General features: G+C 38.9%; 1 pseudogene; it reads left to right on the top strand.

Moving 5' to 3' along the window:
* The first annotated feature begins 353 nt into the window (after window positions 1-353).
* On the top strand, window positions 354-1027 carry LOC110575879 (annotated as a pseudogene).
* The last annotated feature ends 18228 nt before the right edge of the window (window positions 1028-19255 follow it).

Here is a 19255-nt window from a genome sequence, read left to right as displayed (position 1 = left end):
TAGGGGTACATACTGGGACCATTACATTTTGTCTAAATGTGCATATTAATAATATAGAAGGAAAAAACCAAAACAAAACCAAGAACTTTATTCTGGTTGTAACTGGAAGCCATGGCAAATCTTATACTATGATCTATTTTTTTTACTACTAGTGAACTGGGGACATACAAAACATATGTAATGGTATGAATATGTATATTTACAAAAAAAAGGTCTATTAATACATGCTCTGTGATACTCCTTTTGTGGAATAATTCTAGATGGATTATCTTCTTTATAAGAAACTCCTTTGCTACGCGTTTTGTTCCTGCCTTATCTTCGGCGTTTTTGTTCTCAGAGCTGCCGATAGCAAGATGTCTTCAGGAAATGCCAGAATTGGACATCCTGCCCCCAACTTCAAAGCCACGGCTGTTATGCCAGATGGCCAGTTCAAAGACCTCAGCCTATCTGACTACAAAGGGAAATACATTGTGTTCTCTTACCCTCTTGACTTCACCTTTGTGTGCCCCACGGAGATCACTGCTTTCAGTGACAGGGCAGAAGAATTTAAGAAACTCAACTGTCAACTGATTGGTGCTTCTGTGGATTCTCATTTCTGTCACCTGGCATGGATCAACACACCCAAGAAACAAGGAGGACTGGGACCCATGAAAACATTCCCTTGGTATCAGACCCCAAGCATACCATTGCTCAGGACTATGGATCTTAAAGGCTGACGAAGGCATCTCGTTCAGGGGCCTCTTTATCATTGATGATAAAGGTATCCTTAGGCAGATCACGATAAATGACCTTCTTGTCGGCCGCTCTGTGGATGAGACTGCGACTGGTTCAAGCCTTCCAGTTTACTGACAAGCATGGGGAAGCGTGCCCAGCTGGCTGGAAGCCTGGCAGTGATACCATCAAGCCTGATGTCCAGAAGAGCAAAGAATATTTCTCTAAGCAGAAGTGGGTGCCGGGTCATTTTAGGGCTGGGCTGCAGTGGGTGGCCATGAAAACAAAATCCCTTTTGTACTATTGTCATGCTTAGAACATAAGACTATAGACTCTGTGCGGACAGGCCTTTCCTGCAGGGGTTGGGGAGGCCAGCCTTTCTTCCTCTGGAGAGAAGGGCCTGAGCTGTTATGGGGCAGGCCAACTGTTATGTACAGTAGTAGGGCATCACTGTTTGTCTTTTGTTGTTTATATTAAACTTGAACTGAGGGGGGGAAAAAAAAAGAAACTCCTTTGCCATTACTGAGATCTTTTTCACAAAAGCAGACACTAATAAAGTGAAAGATATGTATCTTGTGTGGATAACTGAAGTCTGTGACCCATAATCTGTTCAGTGCTTTAAAAAAGCTGATCTTTTAAAATACAATTATTTTATCAATCAAAGGGTAAAGAACATTTATCATTATTAGTACCATCGTCTTTCTTGTAGATTTTCTCAGCTGCTTGAGAGCTAGTTCATATTTATAGATTTTGCCTTCTGCATGATGGCATGGGGCCAAGACAGCAGCTAAATGAGGAAGAAAACTTGCAGAAAGCCAAAAGTGCCTCTGCTTCTGGGCAAGCAGTGGTAGGGTGATATGCAGACTTAGGAAGATTGCCAAAAACCTATGGCCTCGGAAGGAATTCACTCAGCCCTAGTAGATAGTGGGTGTGGCTTGAATTAGGAAGGGGGTTGTCTTTCTTGGTGTTTTTTAAATCCTTTTATTTTGGGTTACATTCTCTCACGCTATGGCTTAGCTCATAGTGGATGTTCAAAAGGCATTTCCTGAATGAATGAATGAGTGAATGAATGAATGAACGGCTTGTCAAGTGTTTGCTGTTAAGGGCCATGGGAAAGATACCGAAACCTGCAGCTCAACAACCATGCTTTCCCAGCTGCCTTTGGGGTCAAATTTAGTAGGGAGTAGGGGCAGAGGTTCCTGAAGAATCTTTCATCCATACTCTGACCAAAGGCCTCATGAGTTCAAGGAGGATAATGAAGCTGAAATTCTTGATAAATCTTCTCAGGATTTGTCTTCAGTAATTGATCATTCCTTCAGGCTATTGATTTTCCTTTTAAAGAAAAATTACTTTCTTTCTCTTTTCAAGTTACTATGAATGAACAGCGGCATTCATCATTGTGAGCAATTCTTACTCCAATTTAATTTAGCTGTCATCATAAAATATCCCAATCTTAGGAATAGAGTAGGATTATTGTTTGAAATCATTTTCTCATCTTTTGCTGTCTCCTGATTTGATCAAAACCAATATAAACTAAATGATTTCAGAGCTTCAGATGGGTAAGTTACCTTCTCATAGGGATATAAACTTACTTCTTAGCACTAAATAATTCTTTGACAGCAAATAGTACATTGGAATTTAAAAAGGAAAGGAAAACATATAGAAATTTCTGCACATGCATATTCTATTTGCAGCATCTATATACCTTATAACAGTCTATTTTAAGCTGATAACAATTTTAATTGCATCTAAAAATTCTATACTTTTCTCCCCCCACTTTATATTTTTATGTCACAATTCACATTATTTTTAGTGTATTCATTAAGAAATTATTGTAGCTATAGTATTTTAATACTTTTGCCTATTTAAAAAATGATTTTATTTATTTATTTGACAGAGAGAGGGTGCATGCTCACATACAAGCAGGGGGAAGAGCAGAAGGAGAGGGAGAAGCAGGCTCCCCCACCAAGCAGGGAGCCCCATGTGGGGCTTGATTACAAGACCCTGAGATCATGACCTGAACCGAAGGCAGACACTTAACTGAACGAGCCACCTGGGCACCCCAATATTATTGCCTGTGGTAAAAGTGCTTTACATGCCACCCTCACAGTATTAGAGTATTCTGAATTTGATTATATACTTACCTTTACCAGTGCTGGGTTCCCAGACTGACGGGACTGGAGCTGAGTTACATGACTGTTGTGGGGTCCACAGTTTGGGTCTGCGGATAGCAGGCCTGTCACCAGGGGCACAGGCATGTGTGGTTCTTGTCAGATCCCTATGTGGATGGGACTGCTCCAGGACCGCGTGTGAGCAGAGCTGAGTCAGTCCTTGGGGCCACTTCCAGGTTTGCAGTATAGCCCACAGAGAGTGGGCCTGTTACCAGGTACACTGATGGTTTTGACTCCCACTAGGTCTCGGAGAGGGCTCCCTGGGTGGACGGGACTGCCTCAAAGACCATGGTAGGTGGGGCTGGAGCTGGGTCACAGGGCTACTCCAGGGTCCGTCCACAGGAATAAGGTCAGCAGGCCTGCCACCAGGGATTTGAGTAGGCATGTCTTCTGTCAGTTCCATGAGTGGCCAGGACGTCCCCCAGACCATGGCAGAGTGGGGCTGGAAGTGAGACTCAGAGCCACTTCAAGGTCCACAGGTGGGACTGAGTTCATCCAGCCTGCTATCAGCCACATGGACTGATATCACTGGGTCTCTGGGCCAGCCGGACTGGAGCTGGGTCACAGGACAGCTTTGAAATTGTGTCCTGATTGTCTGTTATCAGGGGCAAGAACAGGTGTGGCTCCTCCTGGGTCCCTGTGTAGGCAGGAATTTTTTCTGGACCAGCAGGAGAGCAAGGTTATAGCTAAGTTATAGGGCTGCTTCAGAACTTATGATCAGGTCCATGGTTGGTGGGACCATAACCTGGGGGTATATGGATGTGGCTCCATCTGGGTCCATGGGAAGATGAGGCTGGTTGCAGGATGGCAGCCAAGTGAAGTTGGATCCAAGTACATAGTGGGCTGGGGCTCCTTTTGGTCAGTAGGTGGTACCGTGTTTGGTGAGCCTCCCACCAGAAATTGGGCCTGCCTTTTCAAAGCGGCACATTTCAGTCTTGGGGTTCATTGGGGTTTTACAACCTCTTACCTGATCCCAAAGCTCCCACAGTGGCACTTTTGTCCTTGGATAGCTGTAAAATTGTTTTTGTTGGGGGACATGAACTTGAGACCTCCTATTCCTCCATCTTGCTGATGTCACCTCCTCCCTGAGGTTTTGGTTTGCATTTCCTTAATGATTAGTGATGTTGAGTATCTTACTGTGCTTCCTGGCAATTGATCTATTACCTTTGGAGAAAGACTATTCAAGTCATTTGCCCTTATGTTAATCAGGTTTTGTTACTTACAGTATCGATCTGTTGGTGTTCTCTTTTAAAATTCTACATATTAACATCTTATCAGATATAGTATTTTCAAATGTTTTTCTCCAATTCATGGGTTGCTTTTTAACTCTGTGGATAGTTTGTTTTGATATATAAAAGTTTTTATTCTTATAAATTCCAATTTATATGGTTTTTTTTTTTGTTACTTACACTTTTGGCATCACATCTAAGAAATCACTGCCAAATCCAATGCCATAAAGTTTTCCTCTGAGAGTTAGCTCTTAAATTTAGGTCATGGATCCATTTTTAGTTAATTTTTGGATGTGGTATAGGGTAGGGGTTCAGCTTCATTCTTTTGAATGTGGATACCTAGTTTTCAAGTACTATTTGTTGAAAAGACTGGCGTTTCCTCATTTGAATGATCTTGGAACCCTTGTCAAAAACTTATTTTTAATTAAAAATTGCATTTCATTTTATTTTTAGCAGAAAAAGCATTGGTCATTATTAAAATGCAAATATGAATGTTTACCATCTCCTACACCTAATAAATGTTACTCCTTTGGCTAACATCAAGTATAATTCATCTCAATAAACAATATTTTGGAGATAGCCATCGAAAATGATGATGTTACAGAATATCCTATTCTGCTGGTTCATATATAGGCCACTTTACCACTGTTAAAATAACTCAAAATTTTGGAGCTTTGGTCATGAAGAAACAAAACCATTCATATATTTTGATGATCTTAGTCAACAAACTGAAAAGAATATTAATGAACATTTTTAATTGATTTTCTCATTTTTCATTAAGAACCAAAAATCATCTTGCCAAATTGACAAATATTTTATGTCATCAGCTATTTGGGTCTGCAGTCCAACATTGGTAGCATCCGATTGTATTGGTAAACACACTGTCCATAGCACTGACACCAATGATAAAATAAATCACGTGAACCTTTCCATTGAGCCAATATGAACAGTCTGTCAAAGAGAAAAAATCCAGGTATATTTTGAACAAAATGTGTCTGTTTGCAGCCTCACCATAGGGAAATCTAATTCATGTTTGCTTAAATTTACTGGAAGAAAAGACCTTGAAAATGAGACAACCTTTGTTCTAATATTCTCATTTAATCCATACATGAGTGAACTGTGCTAAGAACTGCACCTAAGTGATTTGTAGAATTCTTTCCCAATTCTCTCACCTTTTAAAGAGAATTTGTTCTGTATAGTGGGAATATTCACGTGAATAATAAGTGAGAACATAAAAAGTCACACAACTTTTGGGAAATGTGAAATATTTTTTCAATTTTCTTATATAGTCTGTATTTATTATAGTGTAGAGAATTATTTAGAAATAAATAATTTAGAACCTTGGAAACTTTACCATCTCCAACAACAATATATTTGGAGGTTTTAACAAGCTTGGGTTTTTGAATAGAATTCTAAAATGAAGAGGAAGAAAGTAGGTGTGAGGGCATCTTCTTCAATACTGCAATGAATGAACAAAAGAAACAAATGTAAGTAAGGCCAGCTTACCAAACCACACTGAAACTGGAGGGGGAGAAAGATTCCTAGTTTTTAGGAATTTGAAAGAAAGGCATTTTTTTTCATTGTCGCAAATAACTACAGTCCAGGTTAGCAAAGTGGGGCTGAAGCTAGAAAGAGCTTTAGTGACTGGCAATGGGCATCCCCATTAGTGGTATGAGAATGAGTGATTTTGAACATGACCTGAACATGAGAGCAAGACCTTCATGCATATTAAAGCTTCCAACACAGTTTTTGTGATTTAAAGGCAATTATTTTCTAAATATTTCCACTTCTCTTTGTAGACATTTTGCAAGATCCTGTATCAAGTTTGCAAGTTTAGCTTAGGTTAGTTTTATTAACTTTGTAATTTTACATACTCAGTTGAAAGGAGGAAGAGGAGGAGGAAGCGGGGGAAGACGGGGAGAAAGAGGGAGAAGAATCCATTGCCTATATAAATATTTTTAAAAAACGCTGCTTGAGGCCAAAAGAAATACCTATAGCTGTGATTAAAAAAACATCCAAAAATCGGGTAAGGTCAGATAACAAAAGAAAAACACAGCATCTTAAAAGGGCAATAAAAAAAACTTTTTTCGGGGGCGCCTGAGTGGCTCAGTCCGTTAAGCCTCCGCCTTCGGCTCAAGTCATGATGCCGGAGTCCCGGGATCGAGTCCCCGATTAAGCCCAGCATCAGGCTCCTTGCTCTGCAAGAAGCCTGCTTCTCCCTCTCCCACTCCCCCTGCTTGTGTTCCCTCTCTCGCTGTCTCTCTCCTTGTCAAATAAATAAACAAAACCTTTAAAAAAAACCAAAAACTTTTTCCTTCCATTTTTGATTCTTTGATGAAGAAAGTACTAGAATTCTTTCAGAACATAGTATTTTGGAACTGTAGGCCCAATCTACAAACTTTTCAAGGTAATAATTTGACCCAGTTGGTTGTTTTGCTTTTTTCCATTTCAATTTCCTGGGTAGTCATAAAGTACTTCATTTCTAGCACAGAATGGGCTGGTCTAATATTCCAAAACCCAAGAATAAGGCATGTAGAATCTGATTTTTGAGTTGATATGCATTTGACTTTCCTATAAAACTTGTTTCTTTCTGGTTCCTCTACACAATATATCTTTTTTTGATAGTGTACACTAAGCAGGTACTATTTAGCTCTTGGTTAAATATAGGGGAGAAGTCACTATTACACAACTCATAGGAAGACATAACAGATAATCCCCAAATAATCAAGCAGTACACATTATCAATTCAACTCAACAAAAACAATTATTAAGTACTTAATGTTTGCTAAGCATAGCATGCAAGGGGCAGAGTATAATACAGTAGTGAGCAAAACATAAACACAAACAAAGCTGATATAAAGGTGTGAGTGGGTGACTCAGTCGTTAAGCATCTGCCTTCGGCTCCAGTCGTGAACCCAGCATCAGGCTCCCTGCTCGGTGGGAAGACTGCTTCTCCCTCTCCCACTGCCCCTGCTTGTGTTCCCTCTCTTGCTGTCTCTCTCTCTGTCAAATCAAGAAATAAAATCTAAAAAAAAAAAAAAAGCTGATATGAAAGTCTACTGAACTCATAATTAATGAGTCACAGTCAAGACTCAAGATGTCTTCTGATAATAAGGCAATGCTTTCCTCTATTATATCCATATGTAGATATTATACATCTATGCTTTCGTACCTAAGAGAGGTCATCCACAGGGCTGTTCATTAGGATTAGCCACATATGAATGGAATATGCATAATATATATAGATATCAAATATGTATGCATTTTCATTGATTAAAGAAATTCTTGTGATTTCTCAAACATTGTTAAAATGATTCCTTTTGTCCCTAAGGCATAGTGTGGTGGTGGAGGACATGGATCTTCCAACCAAAAGACCAAATTTTGAATCCTGTCTCTGTTGCCTAGTAGCTGTCCAACCTTGGACAACTTATTTAAATCTCTTATGCCTTGGTTTCTTCAATTTTAAAATTAATGTAAACTACCTGCTTTATGGGGGTTGTCATGAAAATTAAATTAGTACTTACAAAATTTTTTAGAATGGTGTCAGATACCATAATTATGATATGTTTGTTAAATAAATATAATAAATGTTTTTAAGGCCTTTGAAGGTCTCTTTTTATTGAAAATGCAGAAGCATCTAACCATGACCCACTTACCTATCTACTCCTCTATTTAATGAAAAGGTTTCGATGAGTTAAATATCCTAAAGCAGTCTGGATTCTTTAGGCTGTAGTAAAGAAAGTTACAGCTGAATAAATTCTCCACCTGATGGACTAGACAAGGAACACAAACAATCTAAGTGTATTTAATACAAAATAACTTAATGAAGAAATATATATTTATGTACAGAGCACACCAATTTTTGTTGCATTGCCAAGATGGTCATAGATTCAATATATCAATGTGGAGAGAGCAGAATATATTTTCTTGGCTTTGATTTCAATTCTGTAGGCTCGATGAAGAGAGGTGCCATCATGAATACTCATTATATATGAGAAGAAAAATGTGATGAGAACCAAATGTTATGAATGGTCTCACAGGTGAAAGCAATATTAAATCATGTCTTTCCAAAGGACTATGTAGGATAGGACTTGAATAAGTATGACAACTTAAGAAGGTGAAAATGTTGGTCTAGTATCTGAATTTTTCCTATGTACTTCATCATAATTTGCAGAAATTACTGCAGTCTGGTTTTGCTCTTATAAAAAAAGCAGAATTGAGAGAATCCAAAGTCAACTTCTCCCCTATTATGCTGTTACCTCAATTACACTAGATTAACCTTTCTCGATTGGTATACAACTCTACATATATAAAAACTTGCATGGCAGATTTAAATAGCAGGATTGATGTTTTCTTCTTTTCTAATGTAGGCTCAAACTTTTTCCTAGTGGTAGTGAAATGTAGTGAAGAGAAATGAAGGTTGATGATGGATACATGATTGTGTGACCTTTGGTAAATTAATGTATCTGAAGCTTTAATTTTCTCACTTACAAAATGGGCATAATGATAACTATCTGTTAGAATGGTAGTGAAAGTAAGAATGGTATTTTTAAAATACTAACCATTTTTCTCTACTAATGTATAACCCTCCTGCTTCTTTCCCTCACCTCATTTCAAGAATTGTGATATAGTTTGCGTCAGTAGAAGGATGTGACAGTAACAGAGATCATAGCCCAAAAGGAAAAATTCCTGGATTTGGTTTTGAATAAGGACTTTAGGAAAAGACAGAAATACTGGAAGGCAAACAGAGATTTTATTTCCATCTTAGTTGTTATATATCACCGCATAACAAATTACCCCAAACCATAGCAGCTCAAAACATTTATTATCCCACAATGTCTATGAGTCAGTAATCTGATAGATCCTGTGTCTCAGATTTTCTCATGAGGCTGTAATCAAGATGTCAGCTGTGGTCTCATCTTGAGGATCAATGAAGGAAGGAGTTGTCAAGACATCAAGGGGATCTACACTCTGGTTACTATGTAGGAGACACAAGAAGATAGCAAGATCCGAGAGTGGGAATGATTCTCTGTTGTGTCTCAGTAGATGAAGCATACACAGTCCAGCAGTGATTATACAAGCCCAAGAGGGAATGACTAATAACAGATGGATTCCCAGATTCTTAAATATGGTGGAGAAGCAGTGGCAAGAATCACCCGAGAGGTCTATGAGGAGAAATGAGGGATGCCTCCATGGTTTCCTGCAAGGATCAGATCACCCGGATGAGAAACAGATGTACCAGCACTCCTACTCATCAGGCCCATTCTCAGCCAATGCTTTGGCACCTTCTAAGCCCTAGGCCCCACATACACAAGGATGGGGAAATGGGCAGGGGGAAGTCCTGCCAGGATAGTGAGTCACTGACTTTCTGCCACCCTGGGAGATGTGGGCCACAAAACGAAATTAGGTCAAATCACAAAAAGACAAAGAAAGTTCTATCTCTATCACTTGGCTCTGCAGATTATCTTTTCATCTCATGAATATAAAGGGCTTAGTTCAGGTGGCTCAATTAGTTAAACGTCTGACTCTTGGTTTTGGCCCAGGTCATGCTCTCACAGTGGTGAGACTGAGTTCTGCCTCGGGCTCCATGCTGAGCATGGGGTCTGCTTAAGATTCTCTCTCTCTCTCCCCCAATGCCTCTCCCCTGCCTCACTTGCACACACACACTCTCTCTCTCTAAAAAAAATTAAAAAATAAAAATAAAGGGCTTAGTTCATATCTTGAAACACTGTAGATGCTTATTAAATAGTAGCTACTATTTTAATGATTTCCCAAGCTAACTGATATTCAGAACAGCTCACAGAAATCAGTTCTATGTAAAGAACATAAGCTCTATTACAACCAAGACGCTAAATTTATGTTGGGGGAATAGGAAGTGGTTGATCAATGTGTTCTCAGAATCACCTATCTAGTAATAGTGCTCCTGTACTGAGACTGATGTCTGGCTCACTGACAATCATCTTCTCATTTTCAGAATGGCATTTGAACTGTGGGTATCTCATTCTCCCAACCCAGAAAATGGGTACCTTCACTTCACACCAAAATGTTATTTAAAAGTAGATGGTAGCGCTGAAATAGTGCATTGTTCGATCCTCATAATAAAGAATTTGGATTTTTTTTTTAAAGATTTTATTTATTTATTTGACAGAGAGAGAAAGAGAGAGCATGAGCAGGGGGAGGGGAAGAGGGAGAGGGAGAAGGAGGCTCCCTGCTGAGCAAGGAGCCCCACGTGGGGCTCGATCCCAAGACACCGGAATCATGACCTGAGCTGAAGGCAGATGCTTAACTGACTGAGCCACCCAGACACCCAGGATTTGGATTTTTAAATTAATTGCTTCCATTCAGTTTCAGAACAGAGTAAGTATACTGAAAGAGCAATGAGTTGTAATTGTTTGATTATATAGGAGATGACTACGTGCATCAGAAATAATTGCCAATATTAATGGCTAACACGAACCTGGGACTATTATAATTGCTTTGAATATATTATCTTATTTAATCCTCAACACACCCGATGAAGCAAGTAGTATTACAAGTTCCATTGTATAGACGAGGAAACTGAGGACTATGCTCACACAGCTGGTAGGTGAATGAGCCAGAATTTGGACTCATGCACACGGGCTTTAGAGTCCATATGCTTGAGGCGCCTGGATGGTCAGTCAGATGATTTGATTTCGGCTCAGGTCATGATCTCAGGGTCATGAGATGGAGTCCAGTTTCGGGCTCCACACTCAGCAGGGAGCAGAGAAGCGGGGAGAATCTTGAGATTTTCTCCCTTCCTCCTCTTCTGCCCCACCCTCCCTCAAATGAATAAATCTTTAGAGTCTCTATGCTCAATCACATTCTCAAGAATAAAACTGTCACATGATCAACATTGGGAAAGTGCTGCGATTGAGATTGAGAAATGGCTCAGAGTGCATTTGATTCAGACTTCTGCTACTGCCTAGCTGAACACCTTTGAACAAGGTATTTGACAACTTCATTTTCTTCAACTGGATACTAGTACCTACCTGCCACATTTGTGGTTAAGAATGGAAAGAAGCAACTCTTGTGCACTGTTGGTGGGAATGCAAAGTGGTGCAGCCAGTGTGGAAAACAGTATGGAGGTGCCTTGAAAAATTAAAAAATAGAACTAGCTTAGGATTCAGTAATTCCACTACTGGGTATCTACCCAAAGAATACAAAAACTTTAATTTGAAAAGATAGATGAACCCCTGTGTTAACTGCAGCATTATTTACAGTAGCCAAGATATAGAAGCAACCGAAGTGTCCAACAACTGATGTATGGATAATGAGGATGTGTTATATATATACAACAAAGGTGTGTATATATATATATATACACACACAATGAATGTGTATGTGTGTGTGTGTGTGTGTGTACTCAGGCATCAAAAAGAATAAAATCTTGCCATTTGCAATGACATGGATGGATCTAGAGAGTATAATGCTAAGTGAAATAAGTCAGAAAAAGACAAATACCATATGATTTCACCCATATGTGGAATGTAAGAGAAAAAAAAACAAGCAAAGAAAAAGGGATAAAGAAAAAAAGTGCACTCTTAACTACAGAGAACAAACTGGTAGTTACCAGAGGGGAGGTGGGGGGGATGGGTGGACTAGGTGAAGGGGATTAACCAAGATGAGCACTAATTTACAGATTTGCTGAATCACTATATTCTACACCTAAAACTAATGTAACACTCTATGTTAATTATAATGGATTTTTTTTAATTTTAAAAAAGAATGGAAAAAGCAATACAGAGCCTGGAACATATTAATAATTGTCTTAGAAGATCAAATTTGCTATTTTTAAATCTTATGTCCAGACTTCTTAGATGATCAATTGAGATAATTTCAGTAAAAACATTTTGAAAATTGTAAGTCACAAGATAAATGAAAGAAGCTATTTCTATTAATTAGCACTATTAATATAAATAGCTAACAATTTTAATGTACCAGGCACTGAGCCAAAAATTCTGATCTATGAGCTAAAAAAGAACCTAACTCTAAAGAAACTTTTAAAAATCCCCAAACTATGAAGTACTATTCTACAGGTGAGAAAACTAAGTCACAGAAGAGCCAAGCAGCATGTTCACGGTTATAGCCAGGGATTTCTGGAGTTTGATGTTTTCCTCAAACATCCTTCACTCCAAAACTGTCTGCTTTATATCATGAAACATAATTAAAAACATACCGCTTCAAGCACTTTCAAGCTTATTTATTTTTAGTAAATGCTATAGCCAGTGTGGGGCTCGAACTCACAACCCTGAGATCAAGGGTCACATGCTCTTCCCGCCGAGCCAGCCAGGTGCCCGGCTTTAGGTACTTTAGAGGCAATCATTGCACTGTGAAAAAAATAACTCTATTGTAACCAGGTAGCCAGTTACTTTAGCTGGTGAAATGATATAAAATGATACTAGTGATTTTTATTGTAATGGCTGATATATTTTTGGCAGGGCTCTAGGCACCTGGCAGAGAGGAAGAGAGTTACTAAAAGCCACTGAAGCAGTACAATGTTGTATTTTCAAATCTGTTATACAATACTCACATTACGTGATCTATCTGTTCTTGCATCTGTCCATCTACTCCTTCATTCCTTCTTTCCATGAGTATCTGTCAACCGGACTAGTGTTTGCCCTGAGCGTTGTACCACAGAGCATGAGAACATGATATACCTAAGTTCACGTGGCAGCCACAACAATTCCCATTCGTGGGACTTGTAAAAGTCATAGAAACTCAAAATGGAAATCCTAGAAGTTCTCTATCTTAGATAGTTGTTGTGAATACCAGATTAGATAAGGCATCTAGAACACATAGCAGAGTGTCTGGCATGTGGCAAGCACTCAGTAATGCTTGGTGACCATCATCATCTTTTCATCTTCTCACAAGCATGGCCCAGTTTATGAAAAACTTTTTATTTTTAAAGCTCACCATGTCTTAATTGGTTGGCTAGGAACAAAAGAACTATTTCTCCGGACATAATTGGTTATCTGGAAACAGAAGCACTATTTTCCTAGAAGCAATCTTATAAACATTTCTCGGATTCCTAGGTTACCCTGCCCAATTCCATTAATGCCATCATGTGATTTTATAAATGTTATTTATCAAGTTTCAAGCAAGAGACAGGCTAGAGGTCTCCAGAGCCCTAGCCTAAGGGCTAGGAAAAACAGTGGTAGAGATAGAGGATGACGGGAAGGGTTGTAGCTATGTTGAAATGAGCTAGCTAGGAAGGGAAATGAAATCATCAAAAATTAAAAGATTCAAGGTGTGAATAAATGGATTGATTTAACACTACTAAGTTATCAAAGAGGCAGACACAGAACTGGAAAAAAGAGGCCAAAATGTAGTTGGGGAGAAAGTGGAAAGAGGTCAGTAGAGATGTAGGCCACTTGGTTCCAGGAATAGGGCCTGGGAAGACAAATATAGGTAAGACACCAAGGAGAAGACAAGACCTGCATTTCGCTGAGGTAAGACAGGAGAGAGGTCCTCCATCAGGCTGTAATTTTCCACCTACTTCCGACGCTTGACAGCTAAGCAGTGAGAAGATCAAGGAGGGCTGTGTATGGCTCGCTGAGATATTTGGACAGTACAGTGAAGGTCATGAAGAGATGTAATTCAGGGAGTCAACACTTTCTAATAAAATATTAGTCTCAATTTGTGCAGACTGTTTTCCATGTGGACTTAATAGTCCATCCTGCTTCCAGGCAACTGGATAAAATCCTGTAACTCTGAGCTTTTGCTTGGAATCATTTAGTACTTTTCACTTCTAATGAAGCAGTCCCAGGAAGATAAACATCAGAACATTAACATAAAAATCTACTGGGTGATGTTCTAAAGCTCCGTATTTATTAACAACACAGCTACATCATTTTTAACAAGCTGAGAGGCAACATTCATTTACTCCCATGGGCATTTTCAGAGGTCACCAGCTATGGGGGTCCCCAGCAGCATTACCAGTGGGCTAAACACTTTAATATATAACGTGAAAGCTTTCTATAGAGGAATATAAGTTTACCTAGAGTCTCCATTTGGCGCTAAGGCATGCAGATTGTTTTCCCAATATTGAATCAAATTTGTTGACATGTTGCTCCATTGAGTCCTTAAAGTCTGACACCACCTCAGACTTATTGTCAACTCTGTGCAGAGAATGCTGACCGAGCAAGAGCACTATCTGCCATGATACTTTGTCTCCAGAAGCAGAGGCTCAAGAACTTCATTTGCCTGAAAGAAGTTGGCATTATGGAAATCAGACTACTTTGCTTGGTCAGTCTTTATAGGGCAATGGAAAAGTATTTACATAGTCTAGAATGCAGCGATCGATTGCTCAAACATTTTCTTTTCCCTCCTCTCAAGAGAATATAAAAGTTAGACGCAAGGCAGAAGTCGTTCAATGCACAGTGCTGTCTGTGTATCACTTCCTCTCAGGAAATAAAAGGAGGTAAACATTTCTGAATATTTGAATTCTACAAAGTTCAGATTTATTTTCATAATGTTAAGTTCTATTTAAGCTGGGATGGACCCCAAACATGGCTGCCCTCTCAGAAAAAAAAGTGTGCTTAACGCCATGACAATGTTTCTGATGCCTCAGGGTCATTATCAAGGGCATTAAATACAGCGTGTTGCCGTGGTTCCAAATTACCACGAACTGAGAGATTTAACCAATAAAAATGTATTGGCTTCCAGTTCTGCAGGTCAAATATCCCACAGAGACTTCCTTGGGTTAAAATCAAGATGTCAACCAGGCCACCTTCCTTTTCGGAGGATCTCCATCTTCTTGCCCTCTCCATTTTCTAGAGGCTGGTCACACTCCTTGGCTGGTGCCTCTCTCCATGCACCCTCAACTTCAGCAGTGTAGGATCTTCAAACATCCCTCTCTTCTGACCTCTGCTTCCATCACCTCTTTCTGTGACTGACACTCTTGCCTTTTATAAGGATTGGGCCCACCGGGATAATGCAAGATGATCTCCCCACCTCAAGATTCTTAAGTGAATCTGTTCTCAATAGCTTGTTTGAACTTCTCCCTCAATGACCAGCTGTGGTGTGCACAGACTTCCTTAAACTAGTTTTCTCCTTCCAAGTTTCTATGAAGAGTGAGCAGGTAATTAATGTTAATGGATGTAAGAAAAAAAGAGAAGGGAAAAAAGGAGACAGGAGAGGAAATTGAAGGCAGACCAAGTGGAGTCTGACATGATCTGTGACTACAGGGCATGCTGTCCATGTTATCCATTTATTTTATTTATTTATTTATTTTTAAAGATTTTATTTATTTATTTGACAGAGAGAGACAGCGAGAGCAGGAACACAAGCAGGGGGAGTGGGAGAGGGAGAAGCAGGCCTCCCCTCGAGGAGGGAGCCTGATGTGGGACTCAATCCCAGGACCCTGGGATCATGACCTGAGCCGAAGGCAGACGACTGAGCCACCCAGGCGCCCCATGTTATCCATTTAAAGGACTTTATCGCTTGCTTCAGCTTTTCAGACGTGTTCAGGAGTTTAGTCTATTCTTCTAAGCCAACTCAACTATCCGGAGTCTCCCCCTTGAATTTCCTCTCTGCCTAACTCCTACTGCCCCCTGCTCCCTGGAATGTTCTGCTCACTTTTCTCCTTTCCAGAATCCTTTTCAAACATCAATTCCTCTTGAAGACCTTCTCATCCTTTCTCCCCAGATTAATCACTCCTTTGTGTACTTACTGAATTGTGTTCGTGATGAAACAATTCTCACTCCATCAGATTTAGTTGTTCAAATGTGTGTCCACCCAGCTAAACTGCGAGTTTCTCAATGAGGGGCCTGTGTGCTCTTTCATTTTGCATGCCAACACGTATCAGAGACCCAGACATAGAGGAAATTTCTGTTGAGACAAACACATAGTTTGCTGAATATGGAGCCAATATGGAGGAACAAGGGGCTGTGCTGACCAGGTGGAATGGACACTTGCTGGCTCTGGTCATGACTACTTCATTGCTTTCCACTTGCTAAAGGTCTGTGAGAAATATCTGACAAATGGATGAATAAATGAAGGTACAATATTGATTGAATATCATCACATTAGTGCTTATTGTCCTTGTCACCCAAAGAGCGAACCACAGCAATATTAACAGCCACCATTTAGTGCTCTGTATATCAAACCACCTAGCATTCAGTTTGCCTTATCTTAATTACAGTTCCAAATAGTTGTATGAAGGAGGTATCCTTATCCACATATGACAGTAAGGAGACCAATGCCGGAAAGACTTTTGCCCAAGATCGTGCTATTATCAAGTGTCACAACTGGAATATGAGCCCAGATGTAACTGTTACCTTAACCTCTACACTCTACGACTTGCCTTGTCTACTGTTTATGCCGCCAATGTGGTTTTCAAAACCTCATCCCATTTATGAGCTGGAAGGGACAGAGTAAGGTGATGGTTCACAACATTGGCTCTGTGGTCAGACAGATGGTTTACATTATCTGACACTTCTTAGAATCAGAAAATTTTGCAAAAGTTACTTAACTTTCCTGAACCTCAGATAGCTCATCTGCAAGAATGGGAATAATACCTCCTAACTTAAAAGGTCATAGTGATGAATGAATAAAATGATACACAGTTTATTACATTACCAGACTACCTTCCTAGTGTTGCTATGAGTAGTAAATTAGGTAATATATTGAGCAAATAGTAAAAATAATAATGGCAGTTGATATTAAATAATAATATATTATGTGATATTTAATGTTAAATACTGTATTCATGTTATGTGATTTATGTAATATATGTATATATGCAATATGTACGTGTATATGTTATACATGATTTATACTATTAATTAAAAATAATACAATATCATATAATATATGATGTTTAACAATAAACAAAGGGGGTGCCTGGATGGCTGAGTTGGTTAAGTGTCTGCCTTTTGCTCAGGTCATGATCCCGGGGTCCTAGGATTGAGCCCCGCATTTGGCTCCTCTTCTCCCTCTGCCTCTGCCCCTCCCCACCTTTATTCTTGCTCTTTCTTGCTCTCTCTTTCTCAGATAAATAAATAAAATCTTAAAAAAAAAATAACCAAAGATAAATGTGGTCTTTCCCATTTGTTGAAAACTATATATTTACATAACAAACTTACTTTCCCCGAGAGGGAAGCTTCCACTTAGGTAAATCATCACAAATTCTGAAACAGAATAATCTACAAGCATAATATTTTGTTATGTGTGAAAAGTAGCTTGTTTTTCCTCCCAATCTAGAGAAATCACACCCATGATAGGCAGACAGGACCCCCTCCATAGAACAAAGGATGTGAAACCAGTTGGTACAGCGTATCTCTAGGATATTTGCCATCAAGAGCAGTGTGGATGAGAAATTCAAATAGTGGATTCCAGTGTATGGATTGCTCAGGTAGTGATCCCAGGGTCCTGGAATCGAGTCCAATACCAGGCTCCCTGCTGCTCAGTGAGGAGCCTGCTTCTCCCTCTGCCTGCCGCTCTCTTGCTTAAGTGCCCTCTCTGAAAAATAAATAAAATCTTAAAAAAAAAAAGAACCTGGAAAGTATTTACTACACTGTGCATATTCTTTATATCACTACAGAGATCAACACAATATAGTCTGTCCAGACACTTCTGAGAAGGATATGCTGAGGATATGGCCTTAGATATAGAACAGTATAGAAATAGGAATGTCTATTAGTTTTCTGGGTCATACTCTTAAAATCTATCTTGCACAGCTTCCCCTATGAGAAATGTTCATTTTCTTTTGATTGATTTCTAGCATTATTGACATATGATTGACATATACTATTGTGAAAGTTTAATATGCACGATGTGACAAAAAAATTTAAAAAGATGTACAACGTGATGTTTTGATACACACACATATATGTTGCAAAATGATTAGCACAATGAGATTAGTTAATGTTCATCATTCATGTAATTGCCTTTTCTTTTGTGGTGAGAATATTTCAGTCCTATTCTCTTAGCAACTTTCAAGTATAAAATACAGTATTGTTAAGTATGGTGACCATACTATACATTAGATCCTCAGAACTTATCTTAAACTGGAAGTTTGTACTCTTTGTCCAACATCTCATAACTCCACCCCACCCCACCCAGCCCTTGGCAACCACCACTGTACTCTTCGCTTCTAGAAGATCAGCTGTCTTAGATTCCACATGTAAGTGAGATCACACAGTATTTGTCTTTTCCTGTCTGACTTATTTCACCTAGCCTAATGTCCTTAAGTTTATCAATGTTGTCACAAATGGCAAGATTTCCTTCTGTTTTATGGCTGGATAACATATATACATACATATATATAATATATATTAAATATATATAATAGGTATTATATATATTAATATATATATTATGTGACATTTGATAAAGAAAATGTGATATTTTCTTTATCCATTCATACACTGAGTTTTCTTTAATTTACTTCTATATACCTTGAAAATAAGCCATGAAAAAATTTCTTCCAGCACATCAAATTCTCATCTTATGTAAGGATTATTTTCCAAAATTAAGTTTAGAGCTTAAATCGAGTATGTCACTATCACCCTTTAAATATTTTAAATGATCCATAATGTATTTATATCATTCTTAATTAACCCAGCACAGCCAGTTTTTCCTTCAGTCTGTTGAAAGAGACTGCTATTTGAAACTAGGCTATTTTTAATGTTGAGCATGCACTGAAAGACTTGGCTTGATAGTGAGTTTGTTACATGAGAAATGTATGTCATTAATCACTGGATTCACACTGAGTCCTGAACACCAACAGTGTGAGTCATGTGAGTTAACTGTGCATAAAGATGGCAAAATCTTGTAGCACAGACTGCAAAACCCCTCCATTGAGGCTTTTTATTAGAAGAGAGAGTAAAGTTTGGAACATTGAAAAGATGGCAGAGGACGGCCTCGGTATTTTGCAGTGCTGCATTGGGAGAAAAAAAGTCCAGGAAAAGTAAACCAGAATCGGACAATTGCACTCATTTGTCTATCAAGGAAGGCGAAGTAAGACACAAACGGTTGGTATGCTCTTTAGCATGAAATAATCACGACTGGAACTAAGATAAAATGTTTTCAAGGTTGATATGAAGTTTAATAAATAGTCACTTAACATGCCATATCACTTAAAGTCACCCTAGGTTTTTTGTTTTTGTTTGTGTCTTTCTC

This window comes from Neomonachus schauinslandi, chromosome X (genome assembly GCF_002201575.2).
Source record: "Neomonachus schauinslandi chromosome X, ASM220157v2, whole genome shotgun sequence".
In the NCBI taxonomy this organism is placed as follows: domain Eukaryota; kingdom Metazoa; phylum Chordata; class Mammalia; order Carnivora; family Phocidae; genus Neomonachus; species Neomonachus schauinslandi.
This window is presented reverse-complemented; position numbering and strand designations above follow the sequence as displayed.